At 36.7% G+C, this 24,509-nt stretch overlaps 1 protein-coding gene across 3 annotated transcripts in view; it reads left to right on the top strand.

Moving 5' to 3' along the window:
- The first annotated feature begins 4,304 nt into the window (after positions 1–4,304).
- Positions 4,305–24,509, top strand: part of LOC120476845 (uncharacterized) — a 43,339-nt gene continuing 23,134 nt past the window's right edge. Inside the window, exons 1-2 of one of the 3 annotated variants that reach the window (XM_039668051.2) lie at positions 4,305–4,448; positions 20,579–20,638. The gene's annotated coding sequence lies outside the window, so the exon portion shown is untranslated. The remainder of the gene's footprint in view (positions 4,449–20,578; positions 20,639–24,509) is intronic. The other 2 variants (XM_039668048.2, XM_039668052.2) reach the window with 2 other exon arrangements.

Below are 24,509 nucleotides of genomic sequence, written 5' to 3' on the forward strand. Positions count from 1 at the left end.
GGTGTCCAGTTACATTCAGCATATTTTAAGACATGAAGAAATTTTAACTATGTAATTTTGGTGATCAAAGATGAGTTTTAATGGATAAAATGATTGACCACAGGGGGACTTTAAGATAATACTGGAATCATAGAAGAACATTCAGAAAATAGTCTTTCTTCATTGATTTAAGCACATAAAATAATAAATCAATTAGGCCTAATTAAAATGGTTTCTTCTTTAAACACGAACTAGATAAACACGTATAGTTCCTTTCACTGCAAAATGTATCAGTAATGTTTTTACTGACTGTGTATTCACATAAAGAATTGTATGCATCTAAACCCCTAATTAATCACAAATGTTTTGAATTGCAAGCATTTTTTCAGAGTTAACCTTGGTAAAGAATGTAAATGAAACACCCAAACGCATGTCACGTCACAGACGTGTTTGAGCGCTGATGTGCGAGTGTAAGGTGCAACCGTACCTCTAGGCTGGAATCTGTGTGATGACATCATCATTCCCATCGATGACATCAGCATGGGTGAAACCATCTGTCACCTCAGATCCACCATGGAACTCTGCGAAAGAACATGGTGCACACACACACACACACACACACACACATACAGACACTTACACACTCACACAACTGATCAACATGTTTGTGATTACATGATCAATTAATTTATATAAGAAGCAAATTCATGCTTTATGACTAAGCTGTTGTTTTGATTTTCGTGTCTTGTTTTCTGACTCAATATAAACAGAACTAATAACTAATAAGCTCTTCTACAGTTTTTCTAAATTGCTAAAACACTAAACAAATTCTCAATAGCCTAAACCAATTTGTCGAATTAATCACTCTTTCTGTAAAACAATAAACAAGTTCAGGTGGTTAAAACACTGTTTCCAAATCTCATGCTCTCTTTTGTCAAAACTAAACACATTCTCACTCACTAAAACACATTTCGCACTGTGATGCACTTATCTTTCAAAATGCTAAACACTGGTAGGCGAAAGTTAAACACAACTACAACACAGTTGTCACCATTTACACACAGAGACTCAAAATTGTTCACACTTATTTCTAATGATGTGACCAAACCAACTTTACATAATACAAGTCAGTTCAGAGTCCCACAATTTACTCACAATGTTGCTCTGAATGTTGATACCAACAATGGATGGAAACTATAAGAGGGAGAGAAGGAAAAGAGGTGGTGAACGAGGAGGAATGAAGTCGAGGAAGAGCAAGGTATGGAGAATGTTGTCAATGCTGACTCTGTTTTAGGGTTTTTCCCTTTCCCTCAGAGATGACATAGTCTGAGATGTGGAGAAACTCTTCCGGCCGGACCAAATATGAAGACATGATGCTGAAGCAGAATCAATCTCTCAGTGACTGTGATTCTGCAGTCGCTCAACTCTTCTGAGTGTACTTACTGTAACTGTAACATGCTTTTCATTGAGAGTTTTTACTGTAACGTTTTTGGCTGTTGTAGTCGGGTCGCTGTATTTTCACAGTGGTGAATATACAGACATTTGATTGGCCTATTCAATATTCAGTACAATACTATACTTGCAGTGGATACAGTACACAATTTATTCACCTTATTACTGTAAGTTGTCATTATACTTTTTTTTTTACAAAATTGCAAAATTTGTTTACTTAGTTACAATATACTATTTTTCTGATATTGCATGCTTTGAAGTCTGTGTTTTCCATTTTTTGATGTAGTGTCTAATAAATGATCTGTAGTTTTTATGATTTTGACTCGTGTGTGTATGATCTGAGAGCATTGTTTGATTTTGAGTCAAATGGTTTTGAGGCAATTGTTTGATTTTGCCAGAAGAGTCAGAGGTTCTGTGAATGTGGTGTGAAAGTGTGATTTTGTGTTTCTGGTTTTGAGAAAGTGAGTAATTAAGAAATGTGTTTTAGCAATTCAGAAAAACTGTAACCCGAGTCAATACATCGACTGATACAATGATCAATACAGTTGTAATGGCATTTATTAAATGCTGATGATGTTCACATTACAACTATGTTACATAACTTTTAATAATGCACTGGCACTTGTTTAGATTACTGTAACATAATTAGTGCAGTAATTATTGTGTGTATTGTTAGATCATGTTTACTAAAGTAGCTAACTATGTAAACATGAAACCTTACAGTGTTTTCAACAAAATGATTCTGGACCCGAAAAAATGGGATTCAGAATTTGACCCTACAATGCCATCATTGCCACAATACGATTGTAGAAACTACCAGGAAAATACATTACAATTACAGAAATATTATGATGCTGCTTATACTGTTTAAATCACAATCTATTTGTGTGTGTATATGAAGAGTTCAGATGCAAAAGCCTCTAAGTGCCATTTGAAATTTTCTTCTAGAATGATCATTTTTATCAAGCTTGTATATTTAAGTTCAGTGATTTCACTTAAATGGCAATGATAATTACCTATTAATTGTTATTTAAGTGGAATTACTAAACTTAAATATACAATTTTGATAAAAATCATCATTAAAGAAGAAAATTTCAAATGGCATTTAGAGGCTTTTGCATCTGAACTCTTCATATATATATATATATATATATATATATATATATATATACTTTTTTGTGTGTATTGTAAATCCTATGGCTTCATCTATATCTCACATATATATTAGTATATTAGTATTTCCCTTGGCTTGTAGAAAAGCTTTACGTGTGCTGTTGTCGGTATATTATTTATACGGGTAATTTTTATTTATTTTTTTGTATATATTAACATTATTTCAGTTAAAGATAAAGTAATGGTAAAGATCTGCCATTTTTTTCCATAAATTTCAGAGATTTTTGGTGTTTTTGTGAGCTCATAATCTCCTAATATAAACGAGGACATCCTTCAAGTGAAAGAGAGGCAATACAGATACTCGAAAAGCACAACAGGTTTCATTCACTCTTCATTTTCCTCCTGGATTAGCATGTTGGCCAGAACAAGGCATGCTGGGATTGCACTCCTCCCCGCTGTGGCACGTCTGAGACACACACCTGTGTGTGTGTGTGTGTGTGTGTGTGTGTGTGTGTGTGTGTGTGTGTGTGTGTGTGTGTGTGTGTGTGTGTGTGTGTGTGTGTGTGTGTGTGTGTGTGTGTGTGTGTGTGTGTGTGTGTGTGTGTGTGTGTGTGTGTGTGTGTGTGTGTGTGTGTGTGTGTGTGTGTGTGTGTGTGTGTGTGTGTGTGTGAGCAACGCAGAAGTGTTGTAATGGGCTCAGGGAATGTCTGGAGCTATGGATTTGTGGGTGTGGTGGAAACACTGAAGGTTTATCAGGGTCAGGGGTCAGGGGTCATGGGATGACACAATTAGTAACTGTAACTGATTTGTCGGATGTGTTTGAGTGGCAGAATGTGTCAAAGAGGATCGGTCTGCTGGACTAAACCACATATTTATCATTCATCACATGTTTACTTGTCAGATGGTTATCATTTCTTCAACATAACAGTTGAACTAGACTAAACAGAGCAAACAGTAACTTGAGGAGCATGAGGGAGTATGGGCTCTGTGATGAGCACAGAAAATCATTAACAACAAAAATGTGTGTGTGTGTGTGTGTTTAGAGGTATAGAAACATTTTCAATGAAAGTACAAATCATTCAGTGCATTTTTGTTAAAATGTATTATTATTATGTGTAAAAATCAGTTTAAACAAAAATGCATAGACATATCTAGGCTATTTATTTATGAGAGTTTAGATCATTTATTGTTTTAAGGACAGTGGCTAATCAGGTTCAAGTTATTTTCCTTTCTGGTTCCTTTATAATTCCATTATTATTAGTAGTATTATTATGTTCAATTCTGTTTTCCTGTCACTTAATAAATTTGTTTTTATGACAGTTTATTAGATATCTTTTAGATTTAAATGACAGTAACTCATACTAATATATTTTCATTATTTATAATTTATCATTATAATAATTATTTATTAGTGTAAATAGCTTATAAACATGAATTAACAAACATTCCGAACTATTTCATAAATTCTGGTCTTGCATAGGACTACATTTATTTATTCTCTCTATTTGTTTCTAACATTTCCTCATTATATTCATAATATGTTGGGGTCAGTATCTGAAGCCTGAAGGACTGGACATGAACGAATATAAATAGATCTGGCTCTAGAACTCATTCAGAATTCCTTAAATTCTTCAGGATCATATGAGCCCGTGAAGATTCCCAAATATGGCGAGGAATCACATCCGTTGCTGTGTGATCAGATTTACCACGGTAAAACCCGACGATAGGCTTCATTTCTCGACGCAGCTGAAGGGGGAGTGGCTCTCGCTCGCGTGCGCGCACGGGTGTGTCTCTGGCCACGCCCACACGCATAGGTGACCCGCCCAGGTGTGAAAGTCACCCTGCACTTCCAGCAGGAGCAAACACACCTGAGCGACACGAGAGACGACAGTCCACACTGAGAGGTAAGTCACTTCACTCTACATGTAAAGGCTTTAACATGTCGATTATTCATCTTCTCTGACAGAACAATGTGTGTTTTGTTTGACCCGGAGGTCAAAGTGTGTGTGTGCGCGAGGTAAAGTCCTTATCATTCCTGATGGTTTATCAGCACCGATGCAATGTGAACTGTTGTTGCTTCAGATATGTTAATAACTTTTTAAACGGGTTTAAGTCTGTTTGCTTAAGAAATAATCAAATCGTCATTTATGCTAGTCAAAATCTGCTGAGAATTGCTCTGCTTATGTAATAGATCCTACAGTAGCATATATGATCATCATCATCATCATAATGTTGTACCGTGGTAATACCATTTTTTAATACAAGATGTGTCATGGTAATTTCTTGGTAAAGTTTTGAAGTAGCCTACCTTGTAGTATTATATAAATACCATGGTTTATATAGCCAATGTCAATGATAAACAACTACACTGCAAAAAATGTTATGACAACATGTGTTTTTATATTGCTTCAACTCTTATGAACGTTTTATGTTATGTAAGTTGCAACTCATTTTTAAGTCTGGTAATGAACTTTAAGTTGCAATGACTTTGTTGATTGTAAAATTTTAAGTTACTTAGAGTGTATCAAAATGGCATTGCATTACCATAATTTTACCACGGTATAGTGTATACATTTTTTATAGGCGTTTTAAGCTCATGCATTTGTAGGCTACTTAATAATAATAGGACTGCAGTTCTCAGTAACTGTCTGTGTGAAGTATCAACAAATTGCTTTAACACGTCAAAATAAGCAATTTTCAGTATAAAAACTTTTTATACTAGATTGAATTCTTTCATTTATTATTTTACCAGCACCGTAGTAGGCCTACTTTCTATAAGCTCATGCATTTGTACTTGATAATAATAATAATGATAATGGACTGCTGTTTTAAGAGTTTGTGTGTAGTTTTCCTCATGACACACACACACACACACAGCTCTGGCTGTAGGCTATGGGACTGTCGGCTCGTTTGGAGATTGTGACGCTGCATTAATCGCTTTCTCAGCGAGAGGAATGTGATCCGCCCGAGAGGTGAAAGTACTTCTCACTCTGGTATTCCACATGATGGATTCCTACTCTTGATCGAGAGCGGTCTGAAACCAGCCGGACGGGAAGGCAGTATTGATGTGTGTTGAGTGTTCTCAGGCCGACTCAACAATAGCGTCAGGAGCGGCTCTATTGTGGACGATCGCGACAGAAAGCCTGAGAAATGTTGTCGGCTTTAGCGGGGTGTTTTTGCTCAGCTGACTCACGGCCGGTTCTGGCAAGGATCGATCGGGTCTTATGAAACACACACTGATCTGTGGACTGGAGAACGTGTGGGTGTTTTAGGAGAAATGCAGAGTTTGACTCATTGATGATGATCTCATCGTGACAAATCAGAAATATATCAATGTGTGTGATTTGGACTGTAAATTATGCAATTTATGTTTCTGAGGATTTTGAAATGCTCTATCTAGTATCTATCTATCTATCTATATATCTATCTATCTATCTATCTATCTATCTATCTATCGTTCTATCTATCGTTCTATCTATCTATCGTTCTATCTATCGTTCTTTCCATCCATTCACCCATCCATCCATCCATCCATCCATTCACCCATCCATCCAATCTACCCATCCATCCATCCATCCATCCATCCAATCTACCCATCCATCCATCCATCCATCCAATCTACCCATCCATCCATCCATCCATCCATCCAATCTACCCATCCATTTAACCCATCCATCCTTCTATCTATCGTTCTATCTATCGTTATTTCCATCCATTCACTCATCCATCCAATCTACCCATCCATCCATTCACCCATCCATCCAATCTACCCATCCATCCATCCATCCAATCTACCCATCCATTCAACCCATCCATCCTTCTATCTATCGTTCTATCTATCGTTCTTTCCATCCATTCACTCATCCATCCAATCTACCCATCCATCCATCCATTCACCCATCCATCCAATCTACCCATCCATCCATCCATCCATCCAATCTACCAATCCAATGTACCCATCCATTCAACCATCCATCCTTCTATCTATCGCTCTATCGTTCTATGCATCGTTCTTTCCATCCATCCAATTTACCCATCCAATTTACCCATCCAATTTTCCCATCCTTCCATCCATCCATCCATCCATCCATCCATCGGTCTGTCATCTATCTATTGTTTTATCTATCATTATATTATTCCATCCATCCATCCATCCATCCAATCTACCCATTCATTCAACCCATCCATCCTTCTATCTATTGCTCTATCGTTCTATCTATCGTTCTATCCATCGTTCTTTCCATCCATCCATCCATCCATCCATCCATCCATCCATCCAATCTACCCATCCATCCATCCATCCAGCCAGCCATCCATCCAATCTACCCATCCAATTTACCCATCCAATCTACCCATCCATCCATCGGTCTGTCATCTATCTATTATTTTATCTATCATTATATCCATCCATCCATCGTTCTGTCATCTATCTATTCTTCTATCTATCATTATATTATTCCATCCATAAATAATTCTGATGGCATTATTATTGTGTAATGTATCTATCATCAGTAGTAATGTGAGCTTTAGATGCGCTGACTCCTGCGGTGTGTGTCGGTGATGTTAGTTCGTCTGTTGTAACACAGATCGTGTTCAAACATCAGCTTCTAGTTTCCTCAGTGTTTGGGCCAGGCTTGTTCTCAGCAGAATCCTGTCAGAATGTGTAGAGGAAGAGCAAAGAGCTGATGTTTGATGTGAGGAATGTTTCCCGCCGCTGTATTCGTTTATCTTTTGTGTGTGATGTCAGGAAGACAATCACTCGAGTATGTGCACCACCTTCACATGCATTCCTGTGCCATAACTTTCATTGTGCATCAGTCGTCGGTTTATTAAACCATCTATGATGTTGCCATGGTGACCATCAAAAACCCCTGTGACTCATAGTGATGTGAAAGTGTCATTGTTACAATTTAACATTCCACTTTCACAATAGAGGATCAAACCCGCTATTATAAGCTAATATCCACCTCCCATCTTAAGCGCTGTCAGATGGCATCATGGAAGGTATGAATAAACCGACAGACGCCTAGATGGATGGGTTTATTGAGAACATTGATAAGGATTTTTCTCAACTTTGGGAAAATGTTTTGTTTGGAGTTGTTAATTGGTAAGTTGTTAATAATTTGGGACTATTTTTAACTCGTGTAAAAAGTAGGCTTTAAAAACAATTGAAATATGCAAGTCTTTTAATCTGTTCCTTTGATATGTAATCTTTTCTGATGAGTTATATACTGCACCTTTTTTGGTGACTTTTTCCTTCGTTGTTTATATAATGTTCTCAATAAAATAGTTAAGACGTTGTTTTTAAGTGAAGTGAAGCGAATCTGTACCAGTGGCGGATCCGACCACTGGAATCCCGTCGTGTTTTAGTCTGAATGTGTGGAATGTGTTTACTAGGCCTGAGAACAGTCAGCTGAAGTATGTTCACAATGAAGGTGTCACTCACTCGCCGCTTTATCAGAAGCAAGCAAACGCCAGGATCAATCCATGAAAACCACTCAGGACTTGGACATTCTGTTTTGTTTCTCATGTGTTGTGCAGAAACAGATGGATGTGATATGGACAATATTGAAACGCCATAACTGCATAAAAGTTTCTGCATGAGAATGCTTAAATGATGTATACCATGGTTTTGTGCACATACATGTTGTTGGGTTTTTATTTTACATGGAAATATCTTTTTATATGCAATAGAAATGCTATATTTTTTTGACATGTTTGTTGTCATGGTATTTAAACCTATTTGAAGTACAATGTCTAGTATATATGATATGGTTAGTATAATTTAGTTGATGATTATTTCAAAGTACCATGAAAGGCAATAGCAGGGTGTATTTGTCTATAGGCTATATGATGATTGAACACGCCATGCACGCAGTGTTTATTTAGTGTGTTTTCTCACGTTACACGCCTGTCTTTACCAGTCCTGAACTCTCCTGAGGGCTGGACACTGTTTTAGATCATTTTCTCGTCGTAAACTTGCCATTTGTGTCGCTACAAACCAATTAGTACCAAAAATTTGATCCAAGAGTCGGGTTGCAGAAGTGGAAACTCCAGTGAGGATGTTAATCGATGGTATTTACTTCTGTTGAAGCCGTCGGCCAACATTATTTCAAATTTGTTTGAAAAGAATAGTTTAACAGCAAAATTTGTGGTCAAGAATGCTGTGCCGAAAATTCCACCAATCAGAGAGTCGAAACACGTAAAATGTAAAATGAGAGTCGAGTCTTTACGCTCTCTAAACACTTAAATATTTGTGCATATTTTGCAATAACTAATCATTTTTAAATGCATAGTTTTATATTCCATCATTTTTAATTAGAATATGCTGTTCGCAATGCATCATGGGACTGTAGTTCTTTCCCTCACCAAAGATGTTCAGTAGGGATGGGCAACGATTAATCGCGATTAATCGCATCCAAAATAAAAGTTTGTGTTTACATAATATTTGTGTGTGTAGTGTGTATAATTAATTTTTAGATATAAATACCCACACATGCATGTATAATATATATTTATGAAAAATGTGTTGTATATCAAATATTTATATTTATATATAATATTAATTGTGAATAAATATAAATAAAATATATACATGCACATATTTCTTAAATATATACATGCATGTGTGGGTATTTATACTGTATATACAAATTAATTATACACACTACACACACATATATTAAGTAAACACAAACTTTTATTTTTGGATGCGATTAATCGCGATTAATCGTTGCCCATCCCTAATGTTCAGTTCAGTCTTTTTTGCTTCAAATCAAAGTTTGTAATGTTGTGATTCTCCTCGAAGCTGATTGGTTTGGTTCATAGCGCTTTAAAGCTTAAAATTGCATAAAATAAGCTTAAAATGATTGTGTCAAGCAGGATTATTATCATCGCTAACTGAAACTATAACCAAACAAAAAAATTTAATTACTTTATATATCACTGTGTGATTTTTACCCCCAAATGGCGGTGAAAAGGTAAATGACCATCCAGTGAATGTTAGTTTCTGTTCCTCTCAATTCCGATTTCGTTTTAACTCCTACGGTGGCCAATGTAGTCCAATATTAACATGGCTTTCAGTTCGACCTCGTCCATGAGTGTTAACTCAAACGTAAACGCGAAAGGCGCAGCTTGAATTAACGTTTATGTCCCTCTTTGGCTAATGTACTTTCAAGATGGAGGGGCAACATGGCGACCAACATTAGAACCCTTTACCCGTATGTATTTTCAATGCCATATTATAAACTCGCGAGAATACTTTATTACTTGAACGAAGTAAATATACATTAATGAGCACATATATTTTTGAAAGAACTGTGTTTTTAGCTAAGAATAAACTGAAAGAGTTACACAGTGTAGCTTTAAACTAGAAATGATACTAAAATAACACTGGCGTACAAGTGCATAAAAGTGCACTAGTATTACCATATTATTTTGACATGATGCCATTAAAATACCATGTTTTTGCACATTTCACATTACCACACATTACTGCATTTTCATGCACATTTATCACGTGTTTTGGACGCAAAGTATCATTTAAATTCCATTGTATACGAGCATGATAATTAGATCTTTGATATTACCACCTGATGCCATTATAGTACCATATTAGTTTCACCGTGGCTGTAAAAAAAGACTGTATCTTTAACAACTGAGCTGCATGTAACCTCTCATTTAGAGTGGTGTTGTGAATCATTATGATGTTTTTAAGGTGCAGTGGAGAACACGTTTAGTTCAGTTCTACTGTGCTGTCTCTTGCCTATGGCTGTTTTTCCAGTGATGATTTTAGATGTTGTCTGTGCCGCAGTGACAGCCACACCTCGACGCCATTAACTCCTTCAATAGTTTGTGCATTCAGGAGGACTGACAGCAGGAATCGCCCGTGTGTGTGTTTGTTTTGAATTGTCAGTCATCTGTCAGGGCCTCGTTGTTTCTCTCTCTCTCGTATTTCATTACGGTCTTATTTGCATGGAAGTCGGTTGCTGGTATTTTTCCACCTCCCTGAAGGATCGCCGCTCGTTTCACAAACCCACGACTTGGCAACCACCCAATATTTGGTCACCAATTATTTTTTCTTGATTGGGCTTCTGTCTCCATCACAATTAAGCTCCACATCAGGGCTAATTGGGATGGAGTTTGTTGGTTTGTTTTTTTAATTTAAAGCAAGTAAACTTTAAGTGAGGAGTGTGTGCATACCGCCCCCTGTCTGCGGCTCTGCAACGTCCTCGATAGATACGTCTCTATACCTAGTTCCCACTGGCCAATTAATGTCACGTGACCTCCCCGGAGATGCCATCTTTGATGGCATAAGCTGCTGTGTTTACAAAGTTTCACCAGAGAATGTAATTTTGCAAGCAAATATTGAATTCTGTTTATAATGTTATGCAAATCGTGAAGAAACAAAGTGAAAGATATTATAAAGAGACTATTAAAACTAGACAGAGAGAGGTACAATGGGAAAATTTCATTCATAAATGGTGTGAATCCGTTTGCAGTAACGAAGGAAGCGCGGAGCACTGATCATGCAGCTTTGCCTCAGTACCTTTATCTGGTATTGGCGAGGAGTTTTTTTACACATGTGAGCAATTCTGAGCCTGGAAATCACTGGAGGCGTACAATCAGATTGCTGAGGGTTGGGTTTGTGACGTTTGCTCAAGTGCAATCAATGGAAAAGTAACTTAGCCATCATAGTGAAGGTATAGCATGATGCTAGACTATCTGTCTATTAAAAAGCCATAGTCTGCACAACTTAATTCCTATGTTCCCCTTAATACAGTCACCGGGGTTCATACAGGACATTATTCAAACTGCAAAGTGTTGACTTATATTTGTGTACACTCACAATAAAACACAACATTGTGCTTTTGTCAAACAAATTCTTGCGTGTTTTGAGGGAGTTTCTTTCCTGTTTGTCCTTGTCAGCCATTACCTCCGCCGTTGTTCTGACAAAAGCTTAGTCATGGAGTCTAATAACGGGTATACTGTAAAATCCTAATTAACTGAACCTCCGGCACGATTTGAACATCCATTGACCCAGGCAGGAGATGACAATTTTCACTTTTTAGCACGAAACTCATTTCACTTCGTTCAACTCGTTTCAGCTTCTTCTAAATGTTTTACCCACAGCAATGGCGCCGGGTCGGCAAATGCTTGTGTGACGTCATGTAGGAACTATGTAGAGCACGGCAGCACGCCCTTTTTATCATGCAATTTATACGCGAAAAATAGTTTTTACATGCATGTGATATGCTACCAGTGTCTATTGGTGCGTTCATGTCCTCCTGGGAAGTTTTTACGAGGTGAGAAGTCGTGTTTAGTTTACGATAGCAGTCACTTTTGGCGGAGTAAGATGGCGGATTATTTTCTCTTTATCCACAAGTTTCCTACGCCCCATGAGGCCTTGCGTCAAAAGTGGGCGCGACTTCCGGTTGGAAGTAAACAAAGCGCGACTTGACATGCTTAACACTCGTTCATTCAACAGTTGACAGTCATTCAAGTTATAGCGATCCAAACTAGCTAACGATGTGGGAACACAACCTCAACGAAATTAAAAAGGTGAAATAACAGTACCTTTACCCTCCGCAGTCGTTGATTGGGAGTATTATAATAACATTATTAATTATCAATACTCATCAAGGCATCGTGACAGACAGATGTGCGAGCTGACAAACAATTCAAATAAAAAAATACACACTTAGTCATTGTGCTTTGGAGTTTATTCAAAATTATAAATGAATGTGCTGCTTGAATACATTACTGGCACATTTGGTATTCTGTCAACACAGGCTTTGATCCTGAGTTTAGGTGTAACATCAGTAGCGAACAGCCAATCACATGCTGATAGAGTTTATAAAATATAAAGAATTTAAAAAAAATTTACACAGGAAGATTCGTCGTCTTTTGGGAGGTGATGGAAACTAACGTTACAGTCGTTGGCAGGATCAGAGACGGGCTCTGGCATGATCACTCGTTTTCAGCTTATGTTCAAAACAATCACGTTTAAGCCACTGAACTAGTTTAGTCCGGTTATACATACTACCGCGAACAGCACATGTTGTCCCTGAGCTCCGTAACGACATCTCTCATAAAGATTTGCGTCTTTAAATAGTAAAATAATTCTCCGAAAAACAGCTAGCATCTTCGCTAACTAACACACAAAATACCATTGGAATGCTACTTCCGCCGCGTCACCGGAAGTTTCACCCACTTTATTTTTTACTGGAGCGCCCCTCGGAAACTTGTGGATTAATTGCACATAAATAAAGCAAGGTTCTTAAACTCGACTTCTATAAATGAAGAAAAAAGAAATGTGCATCAGGTGTGCTTTGCTTTTTTATGGTTTTAATTCATTTGTGAAGCAACTGCAAACTTTATCGATACATATAAAACAGTTAGTTCCAATCCTTGATTCTGATTGGTCAATATATGTGCTTTATTCATGATATAACACGGCTATGACCGCTTCACCCAACGGTTCTGTGTATCACTGCGCAACACTGCAGTTCCTATGTTGTGTTTATTTGAGCTTTCATGCATATTACACATTGGGACGTTGTTGCTGGTCACGGTCAGGGACTATTTATTTTACTAGCGGAAGGAAGGATTTTAGTGATTTTACTTCATGAAAGTTGCACTAAAACATATTTAATATTTTTATTGTGTGGTAACCGTTTTATAAAAGTAATAAGGTACTCGAGGCAAGTGCTGTATCGTGAATAAGTAACGGCTGAAGGTGTTACTCCGCTTCGCGTCGAGCCAAACAACGCCCTTCAGCCGTTACTTATTCAAGATACAGCACAGCCTCTCGAACCTTATTGTTTACATATATTAGCTACTACATTATTATATTATAATGGCATTCTGTGTAGGCAGCGTGCTTCACTGTAAATAGAAAAAATAGACAATATTACTACTAAATACCAGGGGCGTAGAATTTAGTAGAGAGGCTAGGGACGTGTCCCTACCAATATCCAGTGACACTGATATATTCCTAGCAATAATTTCGATCAAAACTTAAAATATATTTATAAATTGATTAGGGCTGGGCAAAAAATAGATTTTTCGATTAACCGTTTTTTAAAATATGGTCGATTCAAAATCGATTCTTAACGGACACGAGTCAATTTTTTTCCATATTAAGGACGGGCGGTGCTGCGTCTTCTCTCTCTGCACTATAGCGCCAAGCGCTGCAGGCGTCGATACACTTGCACAGTCGGGGCTAGCATTGCATCGTAACCTATGATCGTAAACTAACGTTTATCATTTTCACGTCTTTTTAAGTTTTACCAGTTTAAACATTCAAGCAATGTTAAACCAATGTCTTTCACTGCGTGCACATCCAGTAAAGCCTAAATCCACCTCACAAACAGCTCGCCACAAACAAAAGTTTCATCCCCGGATTATATCGCTTTAACAGTTAAAAACACTCAAAATTATGTCAAAACTCTGGTCTTGGCAAGTAACCTCGTAAAGAGAGTCGGTTATGTCTTTAATTAGCATTAAACGCGTGTGACAGACACTAAATACCTGTAAGTATTGTGGATTTCTGCCATGTTTCTCTCTGACACACACACAACTCGTAAAGATCGTGGCTTTAAAGAAAAGCCCAAGCTTCCCACTCGTATGAACGACATTGTGATGGCGTTCATGTGCGTTTAACTCATATATGATCTTTACTGGATGACTTGAATTGTGTGTTTCATGCAGTTTATACACTAAAATACAGTATATGATATGCACTTAGTGCATATTACACACAATAAAGAGCGTATCATATGCCCGTAAAAACTTATTTTAGTGTATAAATAGCACGAAAAACATAAAAAATGTGATAAAGCCCCATTTTATGAGATCTGTGTGGTTTGGGCTCGATTAGAATCACTATTGACCCATTTTAAAATGCTCAGTCCAAACTTTCCACCCAGGCCCCCTAAAAGTGTGCGATCTGCTCTATCAAAACATGTGAAAACAACTATAAAAGTGAGTGAAAATGGCAAAGGAGTTTATGAATAGTGCTGATTTCATGTCATTTACATGTTAAAAGTGTTTGTTTTCCAGCAGATGACAAATCCTCCAGTTAAGCATGGAGATGATATATGTAGATATTTTTTACAGTTAATTTCACCGCATAAATGTAGTTAAAAATAATAGTATAAAAAAACATTACATGTGTTGAAAAATATGTTACCGACATATCGCCAAAATATATATTTTTAATGAATATTAGCTTGTTATTTAAACAGTTAGCAATGAATTAAATATTTACTTGATTTTAATAATATAATCATTGATTTTGATATTAATTTTTTTCTTCATCGACAGCACAGCAAATAACCTTTATCTAACAGCATTGCAATGACTAGTCCTTATTAGAAATCTTGAATATATATTATTAACATCTTTAGGTTATTTTCAGAAGTCTAGACGTCTGAATTTGTTCCTTTTTTTGTGAGTCTTTCTCTTTGTGTGTGTTATGCTTGAGTTACGACTTGCAGTCAGTCATATTAATCTGTTGTTTCGTTATAGTCTGCATTCAGAATACTTTTATGAATAAGTCAAAGACTGTCAACAGACCATTCGTAATCTTTAGAAACACAAGCTTTCTGATCTGAGACCAGTTCTTCATCAGTCGTGTGGACGGAAGCTTCTGCTGCATTGACTGACAGGAACACATCAGCGTGCATTTGTCTATTTCTAGTTGGATTATGGGTGATTTAATACGCTTAAGTGCCAGTTCAGATCGGCTGAGGAAATGAATGTAACTGAACACATCTGCAGTCGGTCTGAAGCCTGAACTCTTCTCTGTAATCATTGGCCTATTGTTGGGCCAGTTCCACGAGGGCTTGATGGAAGATAAGTGTCCAGAGACACAGTTATGAAGCTCTCCAGATTAATAACACAAGGCCTGAATGCATCACCTCCAGCTGTGCTGCTGATATTCCCATTGTAACACCTGGCCTTGTGTTGTGGAGTCGCACCGGCTGACATGGAGCCAATCCTGCAGAGTTTCCCCGGCTTGCCTGCCAACTTCATCTGGGAAATAAGTGATGTGACTTTCGAAACACTGGCTGGGAATCAGATAACGCTGCTTTCACATTACACACGCTTTTACTTGCTTTACTGCCGAGGTCTGGCCACAGATCAAAAGAATTGATTTTTATATTAATATTACGGCTGTCAAACGATTAATCGCATCCAAAATAAAAGTTTGTGTTTACATAATATATGTGGGTGCACTGTGTATAATTATTATATATGTATATATAAATACACACACATGCTTGTATATATTTAAGAAATATTTTCTGTATATAGATTTATATATAATTTATATTATATAAAAATATCAATATTTTATACATAAATAATATTTTTTCTTAAATATACATGCATGTGTGTGTGTATTTATATGCATATACAAAATAATTATACACAGTGCACTCACATATATTATGTAAACACAAGCTTTTATTTTGGATGTGATTAATAGTAATTAATCGTTTGACAGCCCTAATTAATATTAAAAATTAATTTATTTTTAATTTAAGATAATATTTTAGTAATTATTGTAATTCTATTATTATTATTATTAATTATTTGTATTATTTTTATTTGTTAATTGTATTATTATTTTGTATTTTGTAATGTTATCGTTATCAGCCTGATAAGAATTTAGCCGATATATTAAAGCCGGTAAAATATTATCATTTTCATATCAGTGCATTCCTATTATTTGGCTAATTGTAGTTATCAGTTATTGTAATTATTATTATTATTATTTTTATTTTAGTCATTTATATATTTATTTTGATCAAATCTTTAACCAAAATGAATCAATAATACAAAAATGTACAATATTACATTTACAGTATTCCAAAAATTTGTTTATTTTTACTGTTATATTATTATTTGATATTCTCATTTAGTTTGATCAAATCTATAATAATATATTTATTATTATTATTTAATATTATTTTAAACAAATAAATAAATAATATATTTTTGTTATTATTATTTAATGTTATTATAAATAAAAATATAATAGTCATATTATTGTTTTAATTTTATTCATTTATATATTTATTTGATCAAACCTGAAAATACTTTTATAAATATTTATTTAATTATTGTTTTTGTTTTTGGATGTTTTTGGGCCTTGCATCACATTGCTGTTGTTTGAAAGTTGCTGATTGTTTCTCTGTGTGGATTCCCAGTCCTCGGGTTGATCAAGCTGTTGCTGGTGTAACTGGTCAGGTCACTGCACAGCGTCCTCTGTCTCCTAGCAACAAGAATCAGGGAGTGAGTGTTTGGAATTTGTCCAGGAGTGATTTAACTAGGATTCCAATGGAATGAGTCATGTTGTCATGGCAACAGTCACAGCCGGAGCAGCGGCCAGCGAACGATTGCACATCAGCCAATCTGATCTGAGATAGCGAGAATGTGTTTCCAGTGTCGACAAGTTCAATATTTTAGGTTTTAGGTTTGATTTACACATAAAAGTGTTGACGTTATTGTGTCAGACTGAGTGTGTGTGATGTGAAATATGTTTTAGAGTTTGTGACAATGGGTGTGTTGACAGCATCATTATTAACTCCCATCATCACATGCTAGAAATATGCAGTCTTGATCCTTGCTCTCTTGCTTCATGTAATCGTGCTGCTTTAACAGTGTTTCCGACACACTCAGACTTTCCCCTGAAGCCAGTTCACGGCTGAAGGTCAAAGGTCATCACACCACCTGTGTGTCCAATCTCAGATACGCTGTAATATTTTATTTATTTATTTTAATACTATTATTATTACTAGTACTACTACTACTATTAAAATATATTTTATTATTACCACTTAATGAAACAGAGTTTTTTTTATTTCATTTTTTCAAAATATTATTATTATTATTATTATTATTATTATACATTTTATATTTTATTAACAGCCGACTGATCAATCTCAGATAAGGTTTGTTTTATATATTTATTTTTCTAGTTTGTTTAATTTTCAATTTTTTAAAAAAGTAATTATTATTAATTATATTTACTTTATACATATATGTGTGTGGCTCTCTTTGTGTGTGTGTATATAAAATATCACAGATAAGTTATACATATATATATATAGTTAATAATAATATTAATCAAAATATATTTATTATTATTTATTGATCGTTCTGTCAAATTGAGATCATGGTTACAGAAGGCCAGATATAAATATAGATATAAATCACATGACCGTACAGAAGGACAGTTGGTTATTAATCAGTGATAATATTTTCTGTATAGTTTAATAATAGTTTCTTTTTCCTCATAATCCAGTTTGACCTGATGCTAGGATTGCTGATTATCGTTCGCCTCCAGCTCTTCGAGGAACTGTGTGTGTGTGTGTGTGTGGACTCGACAGAAGCGGCGTGTGTTTTGTAACCATGAGTCCTTCACCTCTTAACTTTACTGAGCGATATTTAAAACAACCCCACCCAGACACACACACACACGCACACACACACACTGCTGCAGGAGAAGGTTTACCGCCCCACCCACACACACCCTGTTCCCAGCATGCCTTTCACCCACATGCCACAAAACACCGTCACACAGAACTTTGTACACATGTTTTCATTAGTTGCAACACATGCTTCAGGACACACAGTGTGTGTGTGTGTGTGTGTAACCTTATAGTTTCTCAGATTTTAGCTTGAATGTCATTCCTCACAAAATACAGTAAAGAATATGAAACCTATTTTTAGGGCTCAAATCTGAATGGTGCAGGATAGTGTGTGTGTAAGAGTATATATGCAAAATGTGCAGATGCGTTGCTGTAACAATTTAACACACACAAACACATAGAGAGTTTTATGTGGTTGTAAATGAACAATAACAGTGTCTGAGAGCATCCGTCGGTCAGTGTGTGTGTGTGTGTGTTAATGGTCTGTGATCGTTCAGGAATGTGACCTTGATCCTGATTTCTGTTTGAGTGAAACATCTCCGTCCTGTAAAGCGCTAAAAAGAAACGCTCTTTTTAAATCGTAAAAAAGATTATTAAAGTCTTTTACTTTTTCAAAATTCCACCATTTATTTGTAACTGTGAAATTTGCTGTCAGCGTCTGAGTGAATATTCTTTCTATACCAAATTAATCCGTGTTCTGGTTCACACACACATACAGTGAATTCTGCTTTATGACTGTATTCTGGTTATACTTCATAAAAAACACACACGCACTCTTTCATTTACACACACACACACACACACGTACACTGAAGCACTACAGTTCTCTGACTCTCATTATTCTTCTGGATGTTCTGTATTAACTGTGTACACTTTGTGTACACACTCGCCCATGGATCTCCTGCAGTGTGTGTTGCTCGCTGTGAGTTATGTCGGATTACTGTGGATTTCATTTCTGTTCAAGAATGTTTTTCGTAACTCCTATTTCCCAGAGACATGCTGATGATGTCAGCGTTTCCCACAGTGCACTGGGATCGGCCGCGGCGTGTCTGTCTCTGCTGAGACTCCTGCTAAATACATGTGGTCGATTCGCTCTTTTAATCCAGTTTAATTCGAGAGTAAAAATGAGTCAAGAAGCATCACTGATGATGTCGCGCCGGGTTCAGGAATCAAGATGTTGTAAACGCTCGTGAACGAGTCTCGTCCTCTCACCAGGGCTTCATCAAAAATTCATAAAACAGTGTCACATGATCCTTCACAAATCACTCTAATAGTTGAAAACTAAGTTTTTGTGGAAAATATGATGCAGTTTCTTTTTCAAGATACTTTAATGAATAGAAAGTTCGAAAGAACAGCATTTATTTGAAATATAATCTTTTCTAACATTTTAAATGTCTTTACTGTAACTTTTGATCAATTTAATCACGGTTTCCACAAAAATATGAATAGTTTTCAACACTGATAATAATCCTAAATGTTTATGAGCATCAGATCATTATATTAGAGTGATTTGGGAAGGATCATGTGACACTGAAGACTGGAGGAGTGATGCTGAACGTTCTGCATATCGGTACCAGTTTATATTTTTCAGATGTTGAATATCATGTGCTGTTCTTACACACACACGCTACAGAAATAGTAGTATGGCATGTTAAAAAGTGATATATTAATATTCCAGTCTGAGTTTCCACACTTATTCAGTTTTTCCTGATGATGAATTTTAGGTGTTTGTTGCAAATGTCAAAGTCATTTACACACTGAAATGATTAACGTGCAGCAAGACTTTAAAACGGTGTGTGTTAATGATTAGCGCTGGTCTCTGCTCTCTCAAACACGTCTGTGTGTCAATCAGAGGATGAAATGCATGTTAGAGACGTGCTTTTTCACGTTCATGTTTCTTTAGTGTGTGTAATGTTGCAGTTCTCCTCTATATCAGAGTCAGTGTTTCTGAACTCCTGAAATGCCTCCATTGAGTTTCCTCTGAGAACGAACACGTCACAATATTCATCGTTATAATAATTCACACGCAGAATAAAGGGGCGGGGCCTGCTTGAGTTAGTAGTGCGTTAAACTGGTGGTTATTGTAAGGGGCGGGGCATTTCCCAAACACGCTCGAAGCGCTCGACCAATCACAGCACACTGATCCAGCCGACCAATCAGAGCACAGTGTGATTTTCAGAAGGAGTGGCTTCATAGAGACAGGAAGTAAACAGAGCGTTACTGACAGACTGGGAAGAGAGGAGCCGCAACAGTGGAGAATATGAGGAAAATAATCAACATTCAAGCGGGAAAACCTGTTCTAGTGGAGACTAAAACACAATCAAGACTTTGTAAAAGAGCATAATTTGAGCTTTAAAATGGAGGCAGGACACACACACACACACACGCGTGTGAGATGTGTTGTGATTGTAGCAGCAGATCAGACAGATTGAAGTCTTCTGTCTGTGTTTTCTCCCATCTGGGGCTGAAAATCTCCCAGCAGTGCTGTGTTTGTGTGTGTGTGTGTGTGTGTGTGTGTGTGTGCGCATTATAGTGACACGTAATCTGTTTAAAATCATCTTTTATATGATTGTGTGTGTGTTTGTCAACAGTGTTTTGCCGAAGACAGAGAGACTTTGAGAAACTGAAGAGTAACAGCAGAAAAACACCATGTGAGTCTTTCATTAATACGCCTTATTCTGACCTGCATGACAGAGCACTTGTTTATGTAATTTACATTAAATATGAATATTTATTCAAATATACATCAGTTTCGTGACTATTGGAATGTGCATGAAGGAATTTCTTGTTTAGAGTTATGTAATGTTAAAATGTTCACTCACTTACTCACACACACTCAGACTCACACAGGACCTACCTTAAACAACATATTAGATCTAATTAGCATAATTTGCAGAGACGGATATTAAATATTACATCATGAGTCTGTCCAGTTAAGTGACAAATCAGACAGATCCCAGCATGCTTTGCTGCAGTGCAACTAGCCATCATTTGTATGTATGTCTGTGTGTGTGTGTGTGTGTGTGTGTGTGTGTGTGTGTGTGTGTGTGTGTGTGTGTGTGTGTGTGTGTGTTCTTATCTCGGTGTAAACGCACACGTGTGCTACTTCTTTCTTACTTATGCTTTTTCCTTATTACATTTTTACATTTATTTATATTTATTTATTTCTAATATTTTTATCTTTCTTTTATTCTTTTTAAATGTATTCTTTATTTATTTGTTTATTTCTATATTTGCCTATTTATTTGTTTTGTAGTTTTTAAATTTAGTTTCTTTTGTTCTATTTACTTATTTGTTTGTTTTTTTTCTTTATTTTTCGGTCTTTGTTTTGTTTTTGTTTTTCTATTTTTTGGTTATTTTTTCTTTGTCTATCTTTCATTTGTTTTGTTTTTTTGTATATATATGTATATGTATATGTATATATATATATATATATATATATATATATATATATATAGACACGAATTCTATATATATATGAAGAGTTCAGATGCAAAAGCCTCTAAGTGCCATTTAAAATTTTCTTCTTTAATGATGATTTTTATCAAACTTGTATATTTAAATTCAGTGATTTCACTTAAATGGCAATGATAATTACCTATTAATTGTTATTTAAGTGAAATTACTGAACTTGAATATACAAGTTTGACAAAAATCATCATTAAAGAAGAAAATTTCAAATGGCATTTAGAGGCTTTTGCATCTGAACTCTTCATATATATATATATATATATATATATATATTTCTGCATTCCTGTCTTTCAGAATGTCTCTCGCTCCTCTGTAATCCCTCACTCCAGCAGCTGTTCTGCTGAATTAACTCTTCATCTGGAGCTGATTTGCATATTAACCCTGTTATGGCTGCTCTGTCTTTGTTCTTGTTCTGTGTGTGACATCAGAGCGTGTGTCGGTAAATCCCGTCCTCGCCTCACCTTTCTCATCAGGGATCATCGGGATCGAGTCGCAGCACGTCTTGACGTTCCCTCCTCCTGCCAGGAAACCTCTCCTTTGTAACGTCGGGTTCTTTTGTTCACACGTAATGATTTAATTGCATCAACTTGCATTCGAAAGCAAAATGAACCTGGTCTGTCGTTCAGACCCGACTCAAGTTGTCACTTGTCTTGGGAAATTCATATCAGAATCGCTCAATTTCCTCGGAAGAATAACAACCAGAGTCCATGTAATCCCACATGATGACATTATCTGATGACAAAGAGCTTTAATCTGAACTGAAACATCTCTTTGTATCTTCAATCCTTTCATTCAATTAAAAACTAAACCATTAAACGAGCAACAATAAACCAAACTCGATGCATTTGACACATTTCAGCGGTTCAACTGTCCGTGTTTCCCGTGATGCTTCTGTCAGTTGCTCTTATTAATAAATCATTCATGTTTTCATAATTAATAGAATGGAGTTGGTCTGGTTTTGCAGGCCTTTATTCGTGTGCCGTTTTTAACTTCTTCATCAGCGTTTGTTTGTCTGTGTTCCTGAAGTTTTCTGGGTTTTTTTTTTGTTTTTTTTGCGTCCTGGAAAGAAACGATGGGCAGATCTCAGCTCATAAATTAACAGGGATGTGTTTGGAAAGGGCCGATTCGTTCGCACCTGTTCCTCATTATCCAGCCTCATCTGTCGCTCACGCAGACTCTGATTGGTTGAGAGGAACTCAGCGTTTGGTTTGATTTCACAGTGGTAGTGCAGTCAGTGAGTCAGTCATCATTAGTGCTGGTGCTTATTATAGTGGTGTGATGGGAACCGCTGGAGTGTTAACCCCAACAGCCTAAAACACTCAAACATCCTAATAACTACATAACAACAGCCTGGAACACTCAGAACACCATAGCAACTGCACAGCAACAGCCTAAACACTCAGAACACTCTAGCAACTGCACAGCAACATCCTAAAACACTCAGAACACCATAGCAACTGCACAGCAACAGCCTAAAACACTCAGAAGTTATTAGCAACTGCATTACAACAGCCTAAAACACTCAAAACACCATAGCAACTGCACAGCAACATCCTGAAACACTCAAAACACTCTAGCAACTGCACAGCAACATCCTAAAACACTCAGAACACCATAGCAACTGCACAGCAACAGCCTAAAACACTCAAAACACCATAGCAACTGCACAGCAACAGCCTAAACACTCAAAACACTATAGCAACTGTACAGCAACAGCCTAAAACACTCAGAATACATTAGCAACTGCACAACAACATCCTAAAACACTCAGAACACCATAGCAACTGCACAGCAACAGCCCAAACACTCAGAACACATTAGCAACTGCACAGCAGCAGCCTAAAACACTCAAAACACCATAGCAACTGCACAGCAACAGCCTAAACACTCAGAACACTCTAGCAACTGTACAGCAACAGCCTAAAACACTCAGAACACATTAGCAACTGCACAACAACATCCTAAAACACTCAGAACACCATAGCAACTGCACAGCAACAGCCCAAACACTCAGAACACTCTAGCACAGCAACAGCAACAGCCTAAAACACTCAGAACACATTAGCAACTGCATTACAACAGCCTAAAACACTCAAAACACCATAGTAACTGCACAGCAACAGCCTAAACACTCAGAACATTCTAGCAACTGCACAGCAACAACCTAAAACACTCAGAACATATTAGCAACTGCATTACAACTGCATAAAACACTCAAAACATCATAGCAACTGCACAGCAGCAGCCTAAACACTCAAAACACTCTAGCAACTGCACAGCAACAGCCTAAAACACTCAGAACACTCTAGCAACTGCACAGCAACAGCCTAAAACACTCAGAACACATAGCAACAGCCTAAACACTCGGAACAAACACTTTAGCAACTGCACTGCAACAGCCTAAAACACTCAGAACACCCTAGTTAATGCATAACAACAGCCTAAAACACTCATAACACCTTAGCAACTGCGTAGCAACAGAGTAAAACATTCAGAACACCCTACTAACTGCATAGCAATAGCAACAGACTAAAACCCTATAGAAACAGCACAGCAACAGCCTACAACACATTTAGAACACTCTAGCAACTGCATAGCAACAGCTTAAAACACCCATAACAGCCTAGCAACTGCACAGCAACAGCCTAAAACATTTAGAACACCCTAGTAACTACATAACAACCACTCAAAACACTCATAACACCTTAGCAACTGCATAGCAACAGCCTAAACACTCAGAACACCCTAGTAACTGCATAATAACAGACTAAAACACTATAGCAACTGCACAGCAACAGCCTAAAACACATGTAGAACACTCTAGCAACTGCATAGCAACAGCCTAAAACACTCAGAACACCCTAGCAACTGCATAGCAACAGCCTAAAACACTCAAAACACCCTAGTAACAGCAAAGCAACAGCCTAAAACCTTCGAAAAACATCCTTACAACTCCATAGCAACAACCTAAAACACTCAGGACACCTTAGTGACTGCATAGCAACAGCCTTAAACTTTCGAAAACACCCTAACAATTCCATAGCAACAACC

The sequence above is a fragment of the Pimephales promelas genome, chromosome 19 (assembly GCF_988280905.1).
Source record: "Pimephales promelas chromosome 19, fPimPro1.hap1.1, whole genome shotgun sequence".
NCBI lineage: Eukaryota > Metazoa > Chordata > Actinopteri > Cypriniformes > Leuciscidae > Pimephales > Pimephales promelas.